This window comes from Schistocerca nitens, chromosome 7, assembly GCF_023898315.1.
Source record: "Schistocerca nitens isolate TAMUIC-IGC-003100 chromosome 7, iqSchNite1.1, whole genome shotgun sequence".
In the NCBI taxonomy this organism is placed as follows: Eukaryota; Metazoa; Arthropoda; class Insecta; order Orthoptera; family Acrididae; genus Schistocerca; species Schistocerca nitens.
In genome coordinates this window covers 516,236,725-516,261,984 of record NC_064620.1, presented here as the reverse complement: position 1 = coordinate 516,261,984, position 25,260 = coordinate 516,236,725, and positions in this window count along the sequence as shown.

Sequence of the window (25,260 nt, the reverse complement as noted above, 5' to 3'; positions counted from 1 at the left end):
CATTGAGTCAAACAGAGCTTGGATGGCGTGCACAGGTACAGCTACCCATGCAGCTTCAACACGATACCACAGTTCATGAAGAGTTCTGACTGGCATATTGCGACGATCCAGTTGCTCGGCCACCAATGACCAGACGTTTTCAATTGGTGAGAGATCTGGAGAATTTGCTGGCCAGGGCAGCAGTCGAACATTTTCTGTATCCAGAAACGCTCGTACAGGACCTGCAACACGCGGTCGTGCATTATCCTGCTGAAATGTAGGGTTTCGCAGGGATCGAATGAAGGATAAAGCCACGGGCCGTAACACATCTGAAATGTAACGTCCACTGTTCAAAGTGCAGTCAATGCGAACAAGAGGTGACCGAGACGTGTAACCAATGGCACCCCACATCATCTTACAGAATGATACGCCAGTATGGCGATGACGAATAAACGCTTCCAATGTGCGTTCACCGCGATGTCGCCAAACACGAATGCGACCATCATGATGCTGTAAACAGAACCTGTATTCATCCGAAAAAATGACGTTTTGCCATTCGTGCACCCAGGTTCGTCGTTGAGTACTCCATCGCAGGCGCTCCTCTCTGTGATGCACCGTCAAGGGTAACCGCAGGCATGGTCACCGAGCTGATAGTCCATGGTGCTGCAAACGTCGTCGAACTGTTCGTGCAGATGGTTGTCGTCTTGTAAACGTCCCCTTCTGTTGACTCAGAGATTGAGACGTGGCTGCACGATCCGTTACAGGCATGCGGATAAGATGCCTGTCATGTCGACTGCTAGTGATACGAGGCCGTTGGGACCCAGCACGGCGTTCCGTATTACCCTCTTGAACCAAAAAAAAAAGTTCAAATGTGTGTGAAATCTTATGAGAGTTAACTGCTAAGGTCATCAGTCCCTAAGCTTACACACTACTTAACCTAAATTATCCTATGTTCAAACACACACACCCATGCCCGAGGGAGGACTCGAACCTCCGCAGGTACCAGCCGCACAGTCCCTGACTGCAGCACCCTAGACCGCTCGGCTAACCCCGCGCGGCCCTCTTGAACCCACCGATTCCATATTCTGCTAACAGTCATTGGATCTCGACCAACGCGATACGATAAACCGCAATCGCGATAGGCTACAATCCGACCTTTATCAAAGTCGGAAACATGATGGTACGCATTTCTCCTCCTTACACGAGGCATCACAACAACGTTTCACCAGGCAACGCCGGTCAACTGCTGTTTGTGTATGAGAAATCGGTTGGAAACTTTCCTCATGTCAGCACGTTCTAGGTGTCGCCACCCGGGCCAACCTTGTGTGAATGCTCTGAAAAGCTAATCATTTGCATATCACAGCACCTTCTTCCTGTAGGTTAAATTTCGCGTCTGTAGTACGTCATCTTCGTGGTGGAGCAATTTTAATGGCCAGTAGTGTATTAGCGAAGGTCATAAAACGGTTTGCAATGAAGTATTTGAATCAGTTTATTGGGAAAAGTTACTAAAACCCGAGAGCACGTTTTTAAGATGACTAGTACAGATAACAGACTCGGATTACATTCCATCACCGACTGTCACAGAACAGGCTCTGAGTACTTCCTACCGCCAATTGGCGAAATTGGCGCGCAGCCGAAACCTCTTGATTACTTCGTAAAGCTTCGTATCCGTTCGTACATTGTCGGTAATTTAACAATATTCATTTCCATACTGTTTTAACTGGTTTACTGAATAGTGACACTGTCGCATTAAAGCTCTGATGACACGGATGGTCCTCCTAGCCTTTGCTGTACCAGAAGTAGACTTCTGTAATTAACCTGTACTACTATATAAAGAGGAGTCGTAGTCTTTACCGCTTTACGTCAGATTTTTCACGATACTCCAATAAACGTTCGCACACACACACACATATATAAAGAAGTTTTCGAGATTTTTGGTAATAACGTTAAACTACGACTCCTCTTTATATAGTAGTACAGGTTAATTACAGAAGTCTACTTCTGGTACATAGCGAAAATCTCGGAAATTTCTTGACCGATTTTCTCTGATGACGAAGCAGACGGATGAAAAGTTATTACCAAACATCTCGAAAAGTTCTTGGCCAATTTAGCTCAAATTTTTCCGGGATATGCTAATGAACATTTGGACGAACATTTAATATGTACAATATATAAATGTTTATGTAATACATAAAGGGGAAACGTCCTTGCTAAAATTCTCGAAAAGTTCTTGACCAATTTACTTCAAACATTTACACGATACTGTAATGAACATTCAGTCAGACGTGGGCTACATATATTTTAAACATATTGCACAGGTTTTCTGTTATAACCGACTCCAAGAAAGATAATCTTGTGCTGTGCTCTGCTGTGAAAATATGAGGTTTCGTTTTCTTTCTAACAGCAGGACATATTATTTCTCTCATATATATTCTTTCTCATTATATCTCAGGTTGGTACATAAGTTCGGGGCGATTTTGATTTACTGTTAGTATGCTGATTGCTGTGGGCTTAATTACCGATTGTCAATTTTTATTTCGGGCGCTGATGAGCTCGCAGTTGAGCGCCCCCAAACCAAACGTCATCATCATTTTTTATTTGTAGTTCACTGTTGTTATTTGAGTTTACAGGAAGTAATGAGTGGAGCTGTGGACGCTCGAAAATGGAGAGCAAATTGGAGAAATCGAAACATTTCCGACGTTTTATTTTGTTTGAGTTCGATGGAGGGTTGACGGCGTGGGAGGCAGCCAGGAACATTTGCGCCATGTATGGGGAAATGCCATTGGACAGAGCACTGCAAGAAAATAGTTTTCCAGTTTTAAGGATGGTAGTTCCGATATTAGTGAGTCTCCACGTTCAGGAAGACCTTGAGGGTTTGATGAAGACCGTTTAAACGCAATAATCCACAATGGTCCACTTCAGTGTGTTCGATAAACAGCAAATGTGACATTTGCGTGCAGTGGGGAAGGTTCAAAAAGCATGTGTATAATACAATATACTCTAAGTCAAGGCCACAAAGATCAGTGGGTAACCACATGTGCATCTCTGTTTCCTCGTCATCAATTGGCTCGTGAACAACACCGACACTGGTGACGAGAAACGGTGTCTTTATGCTGACACATGGGAAAGAAAGGAATGGTTGAGCCCAAACAAAGCAACAACTCCCCGTAGAAGGACCTGCGCACATCCACAGAAGATAGTGTTATGCGTCTGGTGGAACAGCGGCGGTATGGTGTAATACGAATTGTTTCCCCAAGGTTATTTACACTCCTGGAAATGGAAAAAAGAACACATTGACACCGGTGTGTCAGACCCACCATACGTGCTCCGGACACTGCGAGAGGGCTGTACAAGCAATGATCACACGCACGGCACAGCGGACACACCAGGACCCGCGGTGTTGGCCGTCGAATGGCGCTAGCTGCGCAGCATTTGTGCACCGCCGCCGTCAGTGTCAGCCAGTTTGCCGTGGCATACGGAGCTCCATCGCAGTCTTTAACACTGGTAGCATGCCGCGACAGCGTGGGCGTGAACCGTATGTGCAGTTGACGGACTTTGAGCGAGGGCGTATAGTGGGCATGCGGGAGGCCGGGTGGACGTACCGCCGAATTGCTCAACACGTGGGGCGTGAGGTCTCCACAGTACATCGATGTTGTCGCCAGTGGTCGGCGGAAGGTGCACGTGCCCGTCGACCTGGGAACGGACCGCAGCGACGCACGGATGCACGCCAAGACCGTAGGATCCTACGCAGTGCCGTAGGGGACCGCATCGCCACTTCCCAGCAAATTAGGGACACTGTTGCTCCTGGGGTATCGGCGAGGACCATTCGCAACCGTCTCCATGAAGCTGGGCTACGGTCCCGCACACCGTTAGGCCGTCTTCCGCTCACGCCCCAACATCGTGCAGCCCGCCTCCAGTGGTGTCGCGACAGGCGTGAATGGAGGGACGAATGGAGACGTGTCGTATTCAGCGATGAGAGTCGCTTCTGCCTTCGTGCCAATGATGGTCGTATGCGTGTTTGGCGCCGTGCAGGTGAGCGCCACAATCAGGACTGCATACGACCGAGGCACACAGGGCCAACACCCGGCATCATGGTGTGGGGAGCGATCTCCTACACTGGCCGTACACCACTGGTGATCGTCGAGGGGACACTGAATAGTGCACGGTACATCCAAACCGTCATCGAACCCATCGTTCTACCATTCCTAGACCGGCAAGGGAACTTGCTGTTCCAACAGGACAATGCACGTCCGCATGTATCCCGTGCCACCCAACGTGCTCTAGAACGTGTAAGTCAACTACCCTGGCCAGCAAGATCTCCGGATCTGTCCCCCATTGAGCATGTTTGGGACTGGATGAAGCGTCGTCTCACGCGGTCTGCACGTCCAGCACGAACGCTGGTCCAACTGAGGCGCCAGGTGGAAATGGCATGGCAAGCCGTTCCACAGGACTACATTCAGCATCTCTACGATCGTCTCCATGGGAGAATAGCAGCCTGCATTGCTGCGAAAGGTGGATATACACTGTACTAGTGCCGACATTGTGCATGCTCTGTTGCCTGTGTCTATGTGCCTGTGGTTCTGTCAGTGTGATCATGTGATGTATCTGACCCCAGGAATGTGTCAATAAAGTTTCCCCTTCCTGGGACAATGAATTCACGGTGTTCTTATTTCAATTTCCAGGAGTGTATTTATTTATTTACTCATCAAGTTCCGTTGGACCATATTGAGGAGCAAATCTCCAAGGTATGGAACGTTTCAGTACATGAAATTACAACATAAAAGTAATAATAGATAAAAACAAAATGTTTATGGACCCAATAAAAGTCAAGCCATAAGTTTAAGTAAACGCAATCAACAATATAACGTAAGAATCAGCTTAATTTTTCAAGGAACTCCTCAATAGAATAGAAGGAGTGACCCATGAGGAAACTCTTTAGTTCCGATTTGAAAGCACGTGGATTACTGCTAAGATTTTTGAATTCTTGTGGTAGCTTATTGAAAATGGATGCAGCAGTATACTGCACACGTTTCTGCATGGGAGTTAACGAGCATTGCGCTCTCATTTAAATACATGGCCGAAAGAGTCAGCCTACGGGAATTGTGAAACGAACCCTGTCGTCCAGGACAGCGTGCCACAAAGGGGGACGTTTCGCCACGAGATGGGGAAACTCACAGGCGTGTATTATCTATTGAGGCCTAAGCGCTGTAGTGTGCGAGTGAGACAGACGAGAACCTACGTCACAGGGCAACCCAGTAGAAGGCTTTTGTGGCCATGGAGATGTAGCAGAGTTAATAATGGCGGACCTAAGATCGGCCACAAAGGGAAACATTTATGAAAACTATTTAATTCTGTAGCAGCGCAGGGAATGAAGCCACAGTAATTTTAATTTGCCATCCTCTATAAATTTTCATGTTGATCCCAATAAAACTTGAATATTGATCATATCTATAATAGTTTAGGATTTACTGTTAAAGTGAAATTAACAAGTTTTGTAACAAAAACCTGAATGCTAAAGTCTGAATGCTTTGGTCGAGCTTAACGATCGATATGCTCTGTAACTTTATTTGTTTAAAAGATATAGTAAACTTAAATTATCAGTATTTTCAGTTAAGCATCCGATCATCATTTCCTTCATACAAAAAACTTTGAACTATGACACCATGAGACCTTATTGAATCATTAGGTAATAGAATGATCACTGATTCCCTGTTCTGCGCTTACAGAGTCGAAAAGTTCGGATCTGTTTGTTATCAGTAGGTCCAAGATGTTATCTCCACGAGTCGGTTCTCTGTTTAATTGCTCGAGGTAATTTTCGGATAGTGCACTAAGTATAATGTCACTCGATGCTCTGTCCCTACCAACCGTCCTCAACATCTGAGTGTCCCAGTCTATATCTGGTAAATTGAAATCTTCACCTAAGACTATAACATGCTGAGGAAACTTATGTGAAATGTATTCCAGATTTTCTCTCAGTTGTTCTGCCACTAATGCTGCTGAGTCGGGAGGTCGGTAAAAGGAGCCAATTATTAATCTAGCTCGGTTGTTGAGTGTAACCTCCACCCATAATAATTCACAGGAACTATCCACTTCTACTTCACTACAGGATAAACTACTACTAACAGCGACAAACACGCCATCACGGGTTGCATGCAATCTATCCTTTCTAAACACCGCCTGTGCCTTTGTAAAAATTTCGGCAGAATTTATCTCTGGCTTCAGCCAGCTTTCCGTACCTGTAACGATTTCAGCTTCGGTGCTTTCTATCAGCGCTTGAAGTTCCGGTACTTTACCATCGCAGCTTCGACAGTTTACATTTACAATACCGATTTATGCTTGGTCCCCGCATGTCCTGATTTTGCCCCACATGCTTTGAGGCTGTTGCCCTTTCTGTACGTACCCGAGGCCATCTAACCGAAAAAACCGCCCAGTCCACGCCACACAACCCCTGCTACCCGTGTAGCCGCCTGCTGTGTGTAGTGGACTCCTGACCTATCCAGCGGAACCCGAAACCCCACCACCCTATGGTGCAAGTCGAGGAATCTGCAGCCCACACGGTCGCAGAACCGTCTCAGCTTCTGATTCAGACCCTCCACTCGGCTCTGTACCAAAGGTAGCAATCAGTCCTGTCGACGATGCTATAGATGGTAAGCTATGCTTTCATCTGCTAGCGAGACTGGCAGTCTTCACCAAATCAGATAGCTGCCGGAAGCCAGAGACGATTTCCTCTGATCCATAGCGACACACATCATTGGTGCCGACATGAACGACCACCTGCAGATGGATGCACCCTGTACCCTTCATGGCATCCGGAAGGACCCTTTCCACATCTGGAATGACTCCCCCCGGTATGCACACGGAGTGCACATTGGTTTTCTTCCCCTCCCTTGCAGCCATATCCCTAAGGGGCCCCATCACGCGCCTGACGTTGGAGCTCCCAACTACCAGTAAGCCCAACCTCTGCGACCGCTCGGTCTTGCAGACTGAGGGGCAACCTCTGGAACACGACAAGCAGCCATGTCCGGCCGAAGATCAGTATCAGCCAGAGACAGAGCCTGAAATCGGTTCGTCAGACAAACTGGAGAGGCCTTCCGTTCAGCCCTCCGGAATGTCTTTCGCCCCCTCGAGACGACATCCCACTCTAACCACAGGTGAGGGGTCAGCCTCAATGTGGGCAGTATCCCGGGCAGCCACAGTCGTAGTCCGATCGGGGGATGCGTGGGACGAGCTGTCCGTCCCCGACAAACCCCCATCCGGACCCCCACAGTAATGCCCATTGGCAACAGCCTCAAGCTGAGTGACCGAAGCCAAAACTGCCTGAAGCCGGGAGCGAAGGGATGCCAACTCAGCCTGCATCCAAACACAGCAGTCGCAGTCCCTATCCATGCTAAAAACTGTTGTGCAAAGAACGTCTGAACTAATCTACAGAGAGCACAAACAATTCGACACAAAATTTAAACGGTTATTAAAATACAAGACTCCCTAGTAAATACAGTAATGCTGCAACTTGCGCACTGCTGACACACTGCTCGGTGGCAGAAGGTTAACTGTCTGTTGTTACAGAAAGAGGTGAACCAATTGTGAGCTACTCTGTTGTTACAGTAAGAGGTGAACCAGTTGTGAGCTACTCCCCGTATTCCCTAACTGTCCAACTTCTGGAGCAATATTTTCTGACCAACACAATCCAATGCCTTAGTTAAATCAAAAAATGTGCCTAGCGTTCGGAACCTTTTGTTTAACCCATCCAGTACCTCATAGAGAAAAGTGAATATACCTTTTTCAGTTGTTAAATGACTTCTAGAGCCGAACTGTACGTTTGATAGCAAATTATGTGATATAAAATTATCAATTATCCTTACATACACAGCCTTTTCAATAACTTTATTTGAAAACATTGATAGCATAGAAATAGGTCTAGAATTGTCTGCATTATCCCTTTCTCCCTTTTTATAAAGCGGCTTTGATACTCAGTACTTTAATCGGTCAGGAAACTGACCATTCCTAAAGGAAAAATTACAAATATGGCTAAGTACAGGGTTAACATGTGCAGCACAGTACTTACGATTCTCCTAGGCACTCCATCATATCCATGAGCGTCCTTAGTCTGCTGTGCATCTGTTGTGTGGTTCCCCCAAGTTTATAAGATCGTGAAGCAAGTTTCCATCTCAAGGTCCAATGACTCACTACAGCGTCATATGGCCACTCCTTAAGCGACGTCTGCGTGTGAAACAGTTTCCCAGTCGCTGCTGCTGTATTCTGCAGTGCCTCTTAAGGAAGCGAATTTTTTGTTCTAGCTGCAGTGTCTCAATAATGCAGAAAATAAGAGGAATCTCACATGGTGTGTGTCTCAGTTTCACCTTTACATTCACTCAGCAACATAATAAATTTTGCAAATTTTCTTTCTTTAAAACTTTTAAAATTGTTCCAATCTTCATGAAAGTGCAAGACTGGAAACTAAATAATCTTATACGGATATGGTGTCTGTTCTTTCGGACATACCCATATAAGTACACTACTGGCCATTTAAATTGCTACACCACGAAGATGACGTGCTACAGACGCGAAATTTAAACGACAGTAAGAAGATGCTGTGATATGCAAATGATTAGTTTTTCAGAGCATTCACACAAGGCTGGTGCCGGTGGCGACACCTACAACGTGCTGACATGAGGAAAGATTCCAACCGATTTCTCATACACAAACAGCAGTTGACCGGCGTTGCGTGGTGAAACGTTGTTGTGATGCCTCGTGTAAGGAGGAGAAATGCGTACCATCACGTTTCCGACTTTGATAAAGGTCGGATTGTAGCCTATCGCGATTGCGGTTTATCGTATCGCGACACTGCTGCTCGCGTTGGTCGAGATCCAATGACTTAGCAGAATATGGAATCGGTGGGTTCAGGGGGGTAATACGAAACGCCGTTCTGAATCACTACGGCCTCGTATCATTAGCAGTCGAGATGACAGGCATCTTATCCGCATGGTTGTAACGGATCGTGCAGCCACGTCTCGATCTCTGAGTCAACAGATGGGGACGTTTGCAAGACAACAACCATCTGCACGAACAGTTCGACGACGTTTGCAGCACCATGGACTATCAGCTCGGAGATCGTGGCTGCGGTTACCCTTGATGCTGCATCACAGACAGGAACGCCTGCGATGGTGTACTCAGCGACGAACCTGGGTGCACGAATGGCAAAACGTCATTTTTTCGGATGAATCCAGGTTCTGTTTACAGCATTATGATGGTCGCATCCGTGTTTGAGGACATCGCGGTGAACGCACATTGGAAGCGTTTATTCGTCATCGCCATACTGGCGTACCACCCGGCGTGATGGTATGGGGTGCCATTGGTTACACGTCTCGGTCACCTCTTGTTCACATGGACAGCACTTTGAACAGTGGACGTTACATTTCAGATGTGTTACGACCCGTGGCTCTACCCTTCATTCGATGCCTGCGAAACCCTACATTTCAGCAGGATAATGCACGACTGCATGTTGCAGGTCCTGTACTTGCCTTTCTGGATACAGAAAATGTTCGACTGCTGCCCTGGCCAGCACATTCTGCAGATCTCTCACCAATGGAAGACGTCTGGTCAATGATGGCCGAGCAACTGGCTCGTCACAATACGCCAGTTGATGAACTGTGGTATCGTGTTGAAGCTGCATGGGCAGCTGTACCTGTACACGCCATCCAAGCTCTGTTTGACTCAATGCCCAGGCGTATCAAGGCCGTTATTACGGCCAGAGTTGGTTGTTCTGGGTACTGATTTCTCAGGATCTATGCACCCAAATTGCGTGAAAATGTAATCACATGTCATTTCTAGTATAATATATTTGTCCAATGAATACCCTTTTATCATCTACATTTCTTCTTGGTGTAGCAATTTTAGTGGCCAGTAGTCAATTCTAAATAAACATCTTTTTTTGACAGGGTGATGGAGCACTTTGTATTTCGGTTTGACGTTGAGGGCATGCGCAGCACTCTATGGTCACTCCATAGATCGTGTTGACGTCCCTGGCTGACCGTGCGTTGAACTCTTATGAAGGAATAATTGCATTTGGCACAGGTCAAACTCGTGTTTCAATAATATGGCCCTTGAAATGGATTCGCCTGTTTATCATACTTAAAGATGTCTCTCCTTTAGTGTGCTTCCGCGTGGTTTGGCGTCTGAGAACGTCTAAGAACCGACGTACCGTATGCGGCCGGTCTGCAGATGCTGTCCTCTGCAGCCCTCCTCCCGCGTCGGCTTTTAATGAGCCGCGTGTCGGGTGTCCCCTGCGACCCCCGACGTAATACTGGCTTATTACGGGCAGAGACTGGCAATTAACCGGCGAGCAATTTCGCCTCTAGCTTTTATTACGCTCTAAAGTACGTTTACAAGGGAATTCATTAAACAATTTTCCACTCGCCTTTTCAAACTTGCGTCTACCTGCCCTCTGGGAAACACCGACTGCGGGACCAGTGGCCGGAATTAAGCTTGGCTTTCCCGCGTTAGCCAGTTCTGTTATCCGCATGGCTGCTCCGAGCACTGTGCGCCAGAACTGGTGTCGGTCCGTCGCTGCACAAGCCAATCTGGCTGCTTAACATCGCTAAATATAAGAGAATACGTACTGAACAGCACTAGGAGTAAGGATACAGACAGTTATGTAGGGGCTTCGGGCAGTGTGTTACACATGTCGTTCCACGCCCAACAAGAGGAGACTACAGGTTCACGATTTCATGCAGGCTCAGTTCTGCTGAGTTACAGATAACAGGCGCGTCACAGTGTGCTATTGAAATGGCGCGTAGCGAGTCAGAATCCCGGAAAAGTGGCCATATTTTTTTTTTAATGTTCAGAGTTAAGAAGCTTCGTTTAATAGGTTGACTCTAGTAATGCAGGTCTTAGAAGCGGCCAGCTGTTTCTTCCGAAGGTTGAATTTCAGGTCCAAAGTGGCATTCATTTGTGAGCCGCGCGCTCAGCTACCCGCGCTGGATAGTGTAATGCTGGGACTATTGAATCCCGGTCTTATAAGTGGAGAGCTGTTTCTTCGAAGGTTGAATTTCAGGTCCAACGCAGCATTCATTTGTGAGCGACGCGCGCAGTTAGCCAGGATGGAAGAGTAGTATGTCATTCGAATGAAATATTCTTGTTCAGCGAAATTAGACGAAATTTTTTTTAAATTGAGGCTATTCCAGAACACTTGTATTTAATTACGAGCACTTATTTCATTATTTAATCATGAATTAACAATCGGTTTTGTTAATTAACTTCTTACCGGAATATAAGCAAAGAAATTGTGAAACGAGAACGAGAAAAAGAGAAAGTTTAACTTTCCACAACATTTCGCCATTAATTATGAGCTGTTATCTTTGCTAATCAGCCTTAAAAATCTAACTACTAGCCGCAGCTCCAGCTTTGAGCCGTTTTTTAAAGCGACAGTTGCAAAATGCAGTTATTTCCACTGAGAAAACAGAAGTGGAAATATTAGCTACAATACGAATGAAACACAGTATGCCAAAGAGTACTCATGATACAGTATACCAACAGGAGTCCGTAGACTGTTGAGCCACGTACCCGACATAATTGTAACTACAATTTTACCAATGGGTCAGTTGTCAAACGAAGCACAGGAATTAACAAACAAGCTAATAAAGCAGTATCGCTTAAGCTTTGGACGAAAGTCTGCTCGCGTGAAAAATGAGGTGGATGTGTTCTGGGAACTTCTGGCAACAACCAATCCCTATATTTCTTATTTGCGGAAACCATCTACATCTACGTCCATACTCCGCAAGCCACCTGATGGTGTGTGGCGGAGGGTACCTTGAGTACCTCTATCGGTTCTCCCTTCTATTCCAGTCCCGTATTGTTCGTGGAAAGAAAGATTGTCGGTATGTCTCTGTGTGGGCTCTAATCTCTCTGATTTTATCCTCATGGTCTCTTCGCGAGATATACGTAGGAGGGAGCAATATACTGCTTGACTCCACGGTGAAGTTATAGTCTCGAAACTTCAACAAAAGCCCGTACCGAGTAACTGAGCGCCTCTCTTGCAAAGTCTTCCACTGGAGTTTATCTATCATCTCCGTAACGCTTTCGCGATTACTAAATGATCCTGTAACGAAGCGCGCTGCTCTCCGTTGGATCTTCTCTATCTCTTCTATCGCCGGCCAGAGTGGCCGAGCGGTTCTAGGCGCTACAGTCTGGAACCGCGCGACCGCTACGGTCGCAGGTTCGAATCCTGCCTCGGGCATGGATGTGTGTGATGTCCTTAGGTTAGTTAGGTTTAAGTAGTTCTAAGTTCTAGGGGACTGATGACCTCAGATGTTAAGTCTCATAGTGCTCAGAGCCATTTGAACCATCTCTTCCGTCAACCCTATCTGCTACGGGTCCCACACCGGTGAGCAGTATTCAAGCAGGGGCCGAACAAGTGTATTGTAACCTACTTCCTTTGTTTTCGGACTGCATTTCCTAGGATTCTTCCAATGAATCTCAGTCTGGCATCTGCTTTACCGAAGATTAATTTTATATGGTCATTCCATTTTAAATCAATCCTAATGCTACTCCCAGATAATTTATGGAATTAACTGCTTCCAGTTGCTGACCTGCTATATTGTAGCTAAATGATAAAGGATCTTTCGTTCTATGTATTCACAGCACATTACACTTGACTACATTGAGATTCAATTGCCATTCCCTGCACCAAGCTTCAATTTATTGCAGATCCTCCTGCATTTCAGTACAATTTTCCATTATTACAGCCTCTCGATATACTACAGCATCATCCGCAAAAAGCCTCAGTGAATTTCCGATGTTATCCACAAAGTCATTTATGTACTTTGTGAATAGCAACGGTCCTACGACACTATCCTGAGACACACCTGAAATCACTCTTATTTCGGAAGACTTCTCTCCATTGAAAATGACAGGCTGCGTTCTCTTATCTAGCAACTCTTCAATCCAATCACACAATTGACCTGATAGTCCATATGCTCTTACTTTGTTCCTTAAACGACTGTGGCGTAGTGTATCAAACGCCTTGCGGAAGTCAAAAAACACGACATCTACCTGGGAACCCGTGTCTATGGCCCTCTGAGTCTCGTGGATGAAAAGCGCGAGCTGAGTTTCAGACGATCGTCTTTTTCGAAACCCATGCTGATTCCTACAGAGTAGATTTTTAGTCTTCAGAAAAGTCATTATACTCTAACATAATACGTGTTCCAAAATTCTACAACTGATCGACGTTAGAGACATAGGTCTATAGTTCTGCACATCTGTTCGACGTCCCTTCTTGAAAACGGGGATGACCTGTGCCCTTTTCCAATCTTTTGGAACGCTACGCTCTTCTGGAGACTTACGGTACACCGCTGCAAGAAGGGGAGCAAGATTCTTCGCGTACTCTGTGTAAAATCACTCTGGTATCCCATCAGGTCCAGCGGCCTTTCCTCTGAGCGATTTTAATTGTTTTTCTATCCCTCTGCCATCTATTTCTAAATCTACGATTTTGTCATCTGTGCGACAATCTAGAGAGGGAACTACACTGCAGTCTTCCTCTGTGAAACAGCTTTGGAAAAAGACATTCAGTATTTCGGCCTTTAGTCTGTCATCCTCTCCTTCAGTACCATTTTGGTCACAGTGTCTGGACATTTTGTTTTGATCCCCCCATGAACCATGGACCTTGCCGTTGGTGGGGAGGCTTGCGTGCCTCAGCGATACAGATGGCCGTACCGTAGGTGCAACCACAACGGAGGGGTATCCGTTGAGAGGCCAGACAAACATGTGGTTCCTGAAGAGGGGCAGCAGCCTTTTCAGTAGTTGCAGGGGCAACAGTCTGGATGATTGACTGATCTGGCCTTGTAACATTAACCAAAACGGCCTTGCTGTGCTGGTACTGCGAACGGCTGAAAGCAAGGGGAAACTACAGCCGTAATTTTTCCCGAGTACATGCAGCTTTACTGTATGATTAAATGATGATGGCGTCCTCTTGGGTAAAATATTCCGGAGGTAAAATAGTCCCCCATTCGGATCTCCGGGCGGGGACTACTCAAGAGGACGTCGTTATCAGGAGAAAGAAAACTGGCATTCTACGGATCGGAGCGTGGAATGTCAGATCCCTTAATCGGGCAGGTAGGTTAGAAAATTTAAAAAGGAAAATGGATAGGTTAAAGTTAGATATAGTGGGAATTAGTGAAGTTCGGTGGCAGGAGGAACAAGACTTTTGGTTAGGTGATTACAGGGTTATAAATACAAAATCAAATAGGGGTAATGCAGGAGTAGGTTTAATAATGAATAAACAAATAGGAGTGCGGGTTAGCTACTACAAACAGCATAGTGAACGCATTATTGTGGCCAAGATAGACACAAAGCCCATGCCTACTACAGTAGTACAAGTTTATATGCCAACTAGCTCTGCAGATGATGAAGAAATTGATGAAATGTATGACGAGATAAAAGAAATTATTCAGGTAGTGAAGGGAGACGAAAATTTAATAGTCATGGGTGACTGGAATTCGTCAGTAGGAAAAGGGAGAGAAGGGAACATAGTAGGTGAATATGGATTGGGGGGAAGAAATGAAAGAGGAAGCCGCCTTGTAGAATTTTGCACAGAGCATAACTTAATCATAGCTAACACTTGGTTCAAGAATCATAAAAGAAGGTTGTATACCTGGAAGAATCCTGGAGATACTAAAAGGTATCAGATAGATTATATAATGGTAAGACAGAGATTTAGGAACCAGGTTTTAAATTGTAAGACATTTCCAGGTGCAGATGTGGATTCTGACCACAATCTATTGGTTATGAACTGCAGATTGAAACTGAAGAAACTGCAAAAAGGTGGGATATTAAGGAGATGGGACCTGGATAAACTGAAAGAACCAGAGGTTGTAGAGAGTTTCAGGGAGAGCATAAGGGAACAATTGACAGGAATGGGGGAAAGAAATACAGTAGAAGAAGAATGGGTAGCTCTGAGGGATGAAGTAGTGAAGGCAGCAGAGGATCAAGTAGGTAAAGCGACGAGGGCTAATAGAATTCCTTGGGTAACAGAAGAAATATTGAATTTAATTGATGAAAGGAGAAAATATAAAAATGCAGTAAATGAAGCAGGCAAAAAGGAATACAAACGTCTCAAAAATGAGATCGACAGGAAGTGCAAAATGGCTAAGCAGGCATGGCTAGAGGACAAATGTAAGGATGTAGAGGCTTATCTCACTAGGGGTAAGATAGATACCGCCTACAGGAAAATTAAAGAGACCTTTGGAGAGAAGAGAACCACTTGTATGAATATCAAGAGTTCAGATGGAAACCCAGTTCTAAGCAAAGAAGGGAAGGCAGAAACGTGGAAGGAGTATATAGAGGGTTTATACAAGGGCGATGTTCTTCAGGACAATATTATGGAAATGGAAGAGGATGTAGATGAAGATGAAATGGGAGATAAGATACTGCGTGAAGAGTTTGACAGAGCACTGAAAGACCTGAGTCGAAACAAGGCCTCGGGAGTAGACAACTTTCCATTAGAACTACTGATGGCCTTGGGAGAACCAGTCATGACAAAACTCTACCATCTGGTGAGCAATATGTATGAGACAGGCGAAATACCCACAGACTTCAAGAAGAATATAATAATTCCAATTCCAAAGATAGCAGGTGTTGACAGATGTGAAAATTACAGAACTATCAGTTTAATAAGTCACAGCTGCAAAATACTAACGCGAATTCTTTACAGACGAATGGAAAAACTGGTAGAAGTGGACCTCGGGGAAGATCAGTTTGGATTCCGTAGAAATGTTGGAACACGTGAGGCAATACTAACCTTACGACTTATCTTAGAAGAAAGATTAAGAAAAGGCAAACCTACGTTTCTAGCATTTGTAGACGTAGAGAAAGCTTTTGACAACGTTAACTGGAATACTCTCTTTCAAATTCTGAAGGTGGCAGGGGTAAAATACAGGGAGCGAAAGGCTATTTACAATTTGTACAGAAACCAGATGGCAGTTATAATAGTCGAGGGGCATGAAAGGGAAGCAGTGGTTGGGAAAGGAGTGAGACAGGGTTGTAGCCTCTCCCCGATGTTATTCAATCTGTATATTGAGCAAGCAGTAAAGGAAACAAAAGAAAAATTCGGAGTAGGTATTAAAATTCATGGAGAAGAAGTAAAAACTTTGAGGTTCGCCGATGACATTGTAATTCTGTCAGAGACAGCAAAAGACTTGGAAGAGCAGTTGAACGGAATGGACAGTGTCTTGAAAGGAGGATATAAGATGAACATCAACAAAAGCAAAACGACGATAATGGAATGTAGTCAAATTAAATCGGGTGATGCTGAGGGGATTAGATTAGGAAATGAGACACTTAAAGTAGTAAAGGAGTTTTGCTATTTAGGGGGTAAAATAACTGATGATGGTCGAAGTAGAGAGGATATAAAATGTAGACTGGCAATGGCAAGGAAATCGTTTCTGAAGAAGAGAAATTTGTTAACATCGAGTATAGATTTAAGTGTCAGGAAGGCGTTTCTGAAAGTATTTGTATGGAGTGTAGCCATGTATGGATGTGAAACATGGACGCTAACCAGTTTGGACAAGAAGAGAATAGAAGCTTTCGAAATGTGGTGCTACAGAAGAATGCTGAAGATAAGGTGGGTAGATCACGTAACTAATGAGGAGGTATTGAATAGGATTGGGGAGAAGAGAAGTTTGTGGCACAACTTGACTAGAAGAAGGGATCGGTTGGTAGGACATGTTTTGAGGCATCAAGGGATCACAAATTTAGCATTGGAGGGCAGCGTGGAGGGTAAAAATCGTAGAGGGAGACCAAGAGATCAATACACTAAGCAAATTCAGAAGGATGTAGGTAGCAGTAGGTACTGGGAGATGAAGAAGCTTGCACAGGATAGAGTAGCATGGAGAGCTGCATCAAACCAGTCTCAGGACTGAAGACCACAACAACAACACCGCTTTGACATAATACCAAAATTTCTTAGGATTTTCTGCCAAGTCAGTACATAGAACTTTACTTTCGAATTCGTTGAACGCCTCTCACATAGCCCTCCTCATATTACATTTCGCTTTGTGTAATTTTTGTTTGTCTGCAAGGCTTTGGCTATGTTTATGTTTGCTGTGAAGTTCCCTTTGCTTCCGTAGCAGTTTTCTAACTCGGTTGTTGTACCACCGTGGCTCTTTTCCAACTCTTACGATCTTGCTTGGCACATACTCATCTAACGCATATTGTACAATGGTTTTGAACTTTGTCCACTGATCCTCAACACTATCTGTACTTGAGATAAAACTTTTGTGTTGAGCGGTCAAGTACTCTGAAATCTGCTTTTTGTCACTTTTGCTAAACAGAAAAATCTTCCTACCTTTTTCAATATTTCTATTTACGGCTGAAATCACCGATGCTGTAACCGCTTTATGATCGCTGATTCCCTGTTCTGCGTTAACTGTTTCAAATAGTTCGGGTCTGTTTGTCACCAGAAAGTCTAATATGTTATCGCCACGAGTCGGTTCTCTGTTTAACTGGTCAAGGTAGTTTTCAGATAAAGGACTTTAAAAAATTTCACTTGATTCTTTGTCACTGCCACCCGTTATGAACGTTTGAGTCTCCCAGTCTATATCCGGCAAATTAAAATCTCCACCCAAAATTATAACATGGTCGGGAAATCTACTCGAAATATTTTCCAAATTTTCCTTCAGGTGTTCTGACACAACAGCTACTGAGCCAGGGGGCCGATAGAGACATCCAGTTACCATATTTGAGCCTGCTTTAACCGTGACCATCAACCAAATAATTTCACAATTCAGATCTCCGTCAAATTCCTTCGATACTATTGCACTTTTTATCGCTATAAACACGCCTCCCCCTTCACTATCCAGCCTGTCTCTGCGGTATACATTCCAATGTGAGTTTAGAATTCCATTTCTGTATACATCTGGTTTCAGCCAACTTTCCGTACCTAGTGCTATGTGGGCATTGTGACCGTTTATTAATGAGAGCAGTTCTGGGACCTTTCTATATACGCTCCTGCAGTTTGCTATTACCACATTAATATTGTCATTCCCTGTTGCGTTTTGCCTACTGCTACCTTGTCGCGTCTCAGGAGGCGTCTTGTCGGGCCTAGGGAGGGAATTCTTTAACCCAAAAAACCCACATGTGCACTCCACACGTACTCCGCTACCCTTGTAGCCGCTTCCTGCGTGTATTGCACGCCTGACCTATTCAGGGGGACCCTACATTCCTTCACCCGATAGCGGAGGTCGAGAAATTTGCACCCCAGATCTCCGCAGAATCGTCTGAGCCTCTGGTTTAAGCCTTCCACTCGGCTCCAAACCAGAAGACCGTGATCGGTTCTGGGAACGACACTTCAAATTGTTAGCTCAGATTCCACCCCACGAGTGAGTCTTTCTGCCTTCACCAACTCCGCCAACCGCCTGTATGAACTGAGGATGACCTCTGAACCCAGACGGCAGGAGTCATTGGTGCCGACATGAGCAACAATTTGCAGTCGGGTGCACCCAGTGCTCTCTATCGCCGCCGGCAGGGCCTCCTCCACATCTCGGATGAGACCCCCCCCCCCTCCCCCTGCCAGCAGACAGAGTGAACACTGGCCTTCTTCCCCGACCTTTCCGCTATTTCCCAAAGAGGTTCCATCACCCGCCTAACATTGGAACTCCCAATTGCTAATGAACCCTTCCCCTCGTGTGCCTGCTCGGACCTTGCTGAAGGAGCGGCCACATGTCCACTCACAGGCAGAGCGGGCGGTGCCACACGGCCAGCGTCCACATTGACCCTCCGCCTCGCGCGACGCGAACGCTGCTGAACTCGCCACTCCCCCGGTACCCGCGAAGATGTCTCGACACCAGGGACAGTGGATGAAGCATGTAATACCTGGGGTGTACCATGCGACGCACCAGACTGCCACTCCGAGGCAGCAGCCTGAAGACGGCTGACTGTGGCCATCAGCACGTTCAGCTGTTCGCGAACAGTGGCCAGCTCCTCCTGTGTCCGTACACAGTAGTCACACATCCTATCCATCCTAAGAAATCAGCAATTTACTGTAGAGAGTAACTAGACTGCTAATTCACTAAAGGCGGCTGATAGCTGACTTAACTGTGGTTACTAGACACTTCGTTTTGGAAACAATGAAAATAAGCACTAACTGTCTCTGGACTGTATTCAAAACAAACACGAAACCTATGGAACACTATTACTAGTACTCGAAAATTAAAACTTCCTAAAAGCAAAAACACAGGGAAAAAGAAGTAACAAGAAAGAAAAACACAGTTAATACTTAAATTTTCGTACAGGAGATGTGCACAGGAGATGTGAAGCAGACGGCAGTTACGACGACCATCTCCAAGAAAAGTGAAAATCTCTTCATCAGAAGCTGTTGTGACACTTGCTACAGAGGATTATGAGGAATCAGATGCTGAGTACGATGAAGAGGATACAAAAGTCGGTGTGGAAAAAGATGAAGAAGAAAATTAAGACGAAAAACAAGAGGCACAAGAGGAAGAAGATTAAGAAGACATAAAACTTTCAGTTTGTGTCGCTAACATGTATTTTATGCAACAAAAACAGTAATTTAGATGATTTTGTAATAAATTTTACCATTAAAATTATAAATGTTCACCGAAAAATTTTTAGTCCACTTCATTAATTTTTCTTGATTCTTTTCGCCATATTGGAGCTGCCAGCTTGAATTTTTCGATTTTGATATAAAAAGCGTTAACAGAAGGGTCAGGAACCCCATTAAACCCATTTTTGGCCATATTGGAGCATATTTTGAAGTTTTGGCCAGGTCTACAGGACTGTGCCCCACTGCGTGGCGCAACAACTGGGAACGTAATCCAAAGCTGAAGTACGCAAGACTACGATTCTTGTGTGTAAAGACGTCTAAATTTCACACAGATTCAACGTAAAGTCTGACGGTATATGGGGAAAATGCAATGCCACATCCGGCGGTAGTGAAATGGGCCAACAGTTTGACGAAGGCTGATGGGGAAGTCCATATCTTGCGCCATACAATTTCCATCTTCTCGCCAAGCTGTAACAACATCTGGGGCGGAAAGAGATTTTCTGACGACGAAGACGCTCACACAGCGGTTTTCAAATGGCTCTGTGACCAAGGAGTGGATTTCTATCGTCAAGGAACTGAACTATTAGTAGAACGTGTGACCTTCTTGAAAAATAGTGTCATCTATGTATGTCACTTTGACGTCTGGAGCAGCATTCAGTAGTGGTTACTTGGGGCGCCATAACAATGAATAACTTATGCTGATGTTCAAATTATTTTAACTGAATCATATGTGTAGCGGAACAGGTCTTTGGGGAGCGCTGGAGAAGACCATCGAAAGAAAAAAAAGTTCCACGTCCAAAGTGTCAGGCCCAGTCCGAGTCACAAATAAACGCAATATGTCCACTTTGTTGTTCAAACAATAGCAACGTAAGTAATAGGGAAATTTCGAGACACAAAGAAAAGCCGGCCGAAGTGGCCGTGCGGTTAAAGGCGCTGCAGTCTGGAACCGCAAGACCGCTACGGTCGCAGGTTCGAATCCTGCCTCGGGCATGGATGTTTGTGATGTCCTTAGGTTAGTTAGGTTTAACTAGTTCTAAGTTCTAGGGGACTAATGACCTCAGCAGTTGAGTCCCATAGTGCTCAGAGCCATTTGAACCACAAAGAAAATTCAGTCCAAAACAAGCCCTGGCCAAGCTCCAGCCCCAGTTAACATGAACAGGCACTGAAGGTGCCTACCAAAAATTCTTACGTAAAACTCAGTCACTCAAAAAGAAGAACATTAGCAGATTTAATTCAAAGCACTATGCTGATCAAACCCCCCAGCTTCAAAACGGCAAGATTATTGACGAAAAAATTCAGCTGCCAAGGTATATACCAATTTTTCTAAACACAGCTGTTGGTCGAGCTCCAGCTTCAATCAGAACCAGGTAATTCAAGGCACAAGGTGCGTTCCGGTATTGATAGCGTAACTTCAGTTACTATGAATCAGTCCAAATTTTTAACCCATTACAACCATTGTTCCGAGTTCAGATCCTGTCACTGTTACTACTGACGGTCGATGTGGGGGCAACGGATGCCACACGTAAACAAAGTATAGACGATCTTGACATACAAATACTCGCAGGTCACAATGGCCCACTAGCTGAAACGACCGCCACAATTCGCTTTTAATTCGACAGTCGCCGCCTGTCTTCCCACAGGCCACAAGTCTTCATCGACAGCTAGTCATAGTCGATCTCACGAGCAATCTTAATGCTTTTTCTTAAAACGGCACTGACTTAAGAGAAAAACTGAGGTGGCCCCCAGCACCGCCGATGACATAAACCTCGTCGTTGTTCCACCAAGGTGCCTCCGTTACCGAAGCAATGTTTTCAAGTCGCTGGTCACTTACCAAGAATGCCGCTCGAAACGACGCTGTTTCAGGTCGCCCACGGCGCCACCAGTAGTGAAAGCCGGGTTCACACGTGCAACTAATGTGACGCCACTGCTTGTGGCTTTCTGTAATGAGCTACCGTTCACACAGGACGCCACAAATTCTACGTAGTTTCACAGCTTTCAACGTGGCGTCAACTGAAAATATATTGGAGGGTATTGGTGTCATAGTGCAGGTTATGGCATCAGAGCTGTGAGAATAATTACGTATGAAGGAGACGAAACCCAAATGTCATACCTGAATATTTATTACGCCATAATTCAGGGGCCAAAAACATATTTACAAAAGAAATAACACTAAAAGACGAAAATGCTGCCTGATTGGCAAACTAACCAACTGCTGGTGTACAAATATCATCTACAGACGCTCCGCTCTTCCATGAATCTTATTGCATTCATTAATGTAGGCATTTCCATTACTAATTTTCAGTTTCACGGCCGCCACATCAGACTTCTGGGTTATTTCCCACATATAATTCACAATTCATAGTTCTTGGACTCACAAAGTTTATTTCAACATAGGCCTACATTATTGGTTTGATTTGTATCCCGCCTGGGAGGCGGCGCATGGGTAGGAACGGGAAAAGGTAATGCAAGTCGGATCTGCAGAACGAGGTTTACTGGTGCAAAAACAAGGTGATAAACGTTTACATAACTTTGTATGTACGTGCGATGCTGAAGCGAAGTTTCCTGGCTGGCTGCACCTGAACAAATGGGGTGAAGCAGTCGCGGAGATCGTAGACCTCGACAGCACCTGCTAGAGGGCGCTGTCGTCGGTGTCTCGTAGTAGTGCCAACCTAGCACAGCGCACCTAGGTTGTGGCATCGTAGCTATCGATACCACAGTTTGCAAATATTGTGCTCACACACACACACACACACACGCACACACACACACACTGCTACAGAAAAGAAAACTAAGCATAGGTTGTTGTTCTTGTAGTTACAGAAGCTACGAAAGTGTGCCTGCCGACCAATGTTTTGACTTTAAAATGACTTATGAAAATGCTATATTATACCTATTAAATGAAAACACGCTGAAGTCTACTAGAGTACAGCAGCAGTTTCTCCACGATAACTGGGTCAGAATGCTGGTGTTTCGAAATACAGCCATCAGGGAGCAGTACTAGAAGGAAAGTGGCGTAACGGAGTACAACCAAGTTGAACTTTCTGTGGCATAACAAAAGCTGTGTCTCTTAGGGGCCGGCCGCGGTGGCCAGGCGGTTCTAGGCGCTTCAGTCCGGAACCGCGCGACTGCTACGGTCGCAGGTTCGAATCCTGCCTCGGGCATGGATGTGTGTGATGTCTTTAGGTTAGTTAGGTTTACGTAGTTCTAAGTTCTAGGGGACTGATGACCTCAGATGTTAAGTCCCATAGTGCTCAGAGCCATTTGAACCATTTTTGTCTCTTAGGTTGTGCCACTGAAAACTGGGAGAGCACACATGCATCTACACTGCAAATGTGGTATACCACTCGCGTGGTGACAGGTTGTGTCGTCACAGTATATGGAACTACAATTTATAAAGAAGAGGCTAATAAGAGTGTGAGAAGGGCATGGGATGAAGTAAATGTAGGAAAAATTCAAGGGACGACGATCAGCAAGCATGAAGGCCTTGAAACTAGCATTGCAAAGAAAGAACTTGGAACAAGTAAATTTTATGAGTACTTTAAAACTTGGCTAAAGGAACTTCCGAAATACAGACAGATATGCTAACAGCAAAAAGATTTCCGACAGAACTAAGAAGGGGATTCGCCAATTGGTTCGTCTGGAGTGTCACATGGTAAGGAATCATTAACAGTAAAAAGAAAGAGGAAAAATCGTGGGATGGTTCTTAAGGAGTTTGTGAGGAAAAACGCTTAAAGTGAAATGGCTTGACAGAATTATGAATGGAGAAGTGCCTCTAAGAGTAGAAGAGAGAAAAATTTTATGGCGACGGGATTTGGGACGCCGGATGACATTAAAAATGGACGTTGTTAGCAGCAGGTCAAGGAAAAAGCACAAGACAGAAGGGATTATTGAGCATCCGTAACAGAGATGAAACACAAAAGAAGAAAGAGCAGACAATGTATGGGTCAATATACAGCAACAGGAAGCTCACAAAGAACATTATCGTTTGTGATAATTACACCATCCCGAAACAATGATACGAATGAACACCGCAGCACCCTATCTTGTGCGTCGAAAAAGGTAGTGTTACGTCACGTTCAACAAATAAGAATTCCCTTAAAATTAAACGTGGAACTAAGTGTCAGTATCTCTTACACCTCGCCGACAAAGGAGGGTGCAATATCGGAACGAGCCGGCCGAAGTGGCCGTGCGGTTAAAGGCGCTGCAGTCTGGAACCGCAAGACCGCTACGGTCGCAGGTTCGAATCCTGCCTCGGGCATGGATGTTTGTGATGTCATTAGGTTAGTTAGGTTTAACTAGTTCTAAGTTCTAGGGGACTAATGACCTCAGCAGTTGAGTCCCATAGTGCTCAGAGCTATTTGAACCAATATCGGAACGCGAGAGAGGCAGAATTATCGGCTTCTGCCCTAAGGCCCACTTGCTTAGAAATCGTAGTAAAAAGCAGCAGCTAGATTGTGCGGTTGTTTCGCCTATTGCCAGGTTATTGACCAATAGCCAGTTGTTTGTTTCACCAGAACAATTCCCACATCTTCTTATGTGAGGTCACGGGAGTCATAGCAAGTTGTTCTCCTGGAGCGATCGTTTTTCTCACTGTTGCGACTGCGTACAGAGACAGAGAACAGTGATAAGTGGTAATTCATCGCATCTGTTAACAATAAAATAATATGTGAAAGAATATATGCACTGCCTGACAATAAAAAGTGATGCGCCCAGAAGAAAACGTGGTCGGTTGTCAATGTAATTTCGTACGCGTGCACACCGTTGGCGTGTATGTAAATGATTATAGACCTGCAATTCTCTATGACTGGTAGAACGGCCACTACAGCGCATTGTTGTTGTTTGCGTTTAGTGCTGTTACCAGGCCAGGTAGGGTATATATGAGGCATGAACAGCGTCAGATGTTGAGTGATCATTATGAAGGACACAGAGATGCATCGTACTCATGTGGGACTGCGTTATCAACACCTGACAAGAGTTTGAATGGGGCCTCATTGTAGGTCTCTACTTGGCCGGCTGGTCGAATAGTGCAATGTGCAGATTTTGGGGCATTCGAGTGTGACAGTGGATCGATGTTGGGCCGCATGGCCACGTGAGGGAAGGCGTACGTGTCGTCAAGGTTCCAGCTCGACCACGTCTGACATCCGCAAGGGAAGATCGCCATACTGTGTACAAAGCACATCGATACCCCGTCACATATGTGCCTGCCATACAAGTACAAGTAATGGACTTCCTAGAACATCCTGTGTCATCCCGACTATTTGTCGGAGACTAGCTGCAACCAGATTGGGATCAAAAATGGTTCAAATGACTCTGAGCACTGTGGGACTTAACTTCTGAGGTCATCAGTCCTCTATAACTAACAACTACTTAAACCTAACTAACCTAAGGACATCACACACATCGATGCCCGAGGCAGGATTCGAACCTGCGACCGTAGCGGTCGCTCGGCTCCAGACTGTAGCGCCTAGAACCGCACGGCTACTCCGGCCGGCGTTAGCACTACAACACAAACGGCTGCATGTGGAGTGCAGCCGTAACGGGGCAGCATGAACGCTGGTTAATGGCGTCGCTTTGTATTCTGCTCCACCTCAGATGATCATCGAGGACGAGTAAGGCGGCAACATGGGACAGATCTGACACTTCCCGTGTCTAGGTGAAGCTCAGCGTTGTTACCCCTGGCGTAATGTTGTGGGGAGTCATCGGTTAGTACATTAGAAAACAGTTGTAAG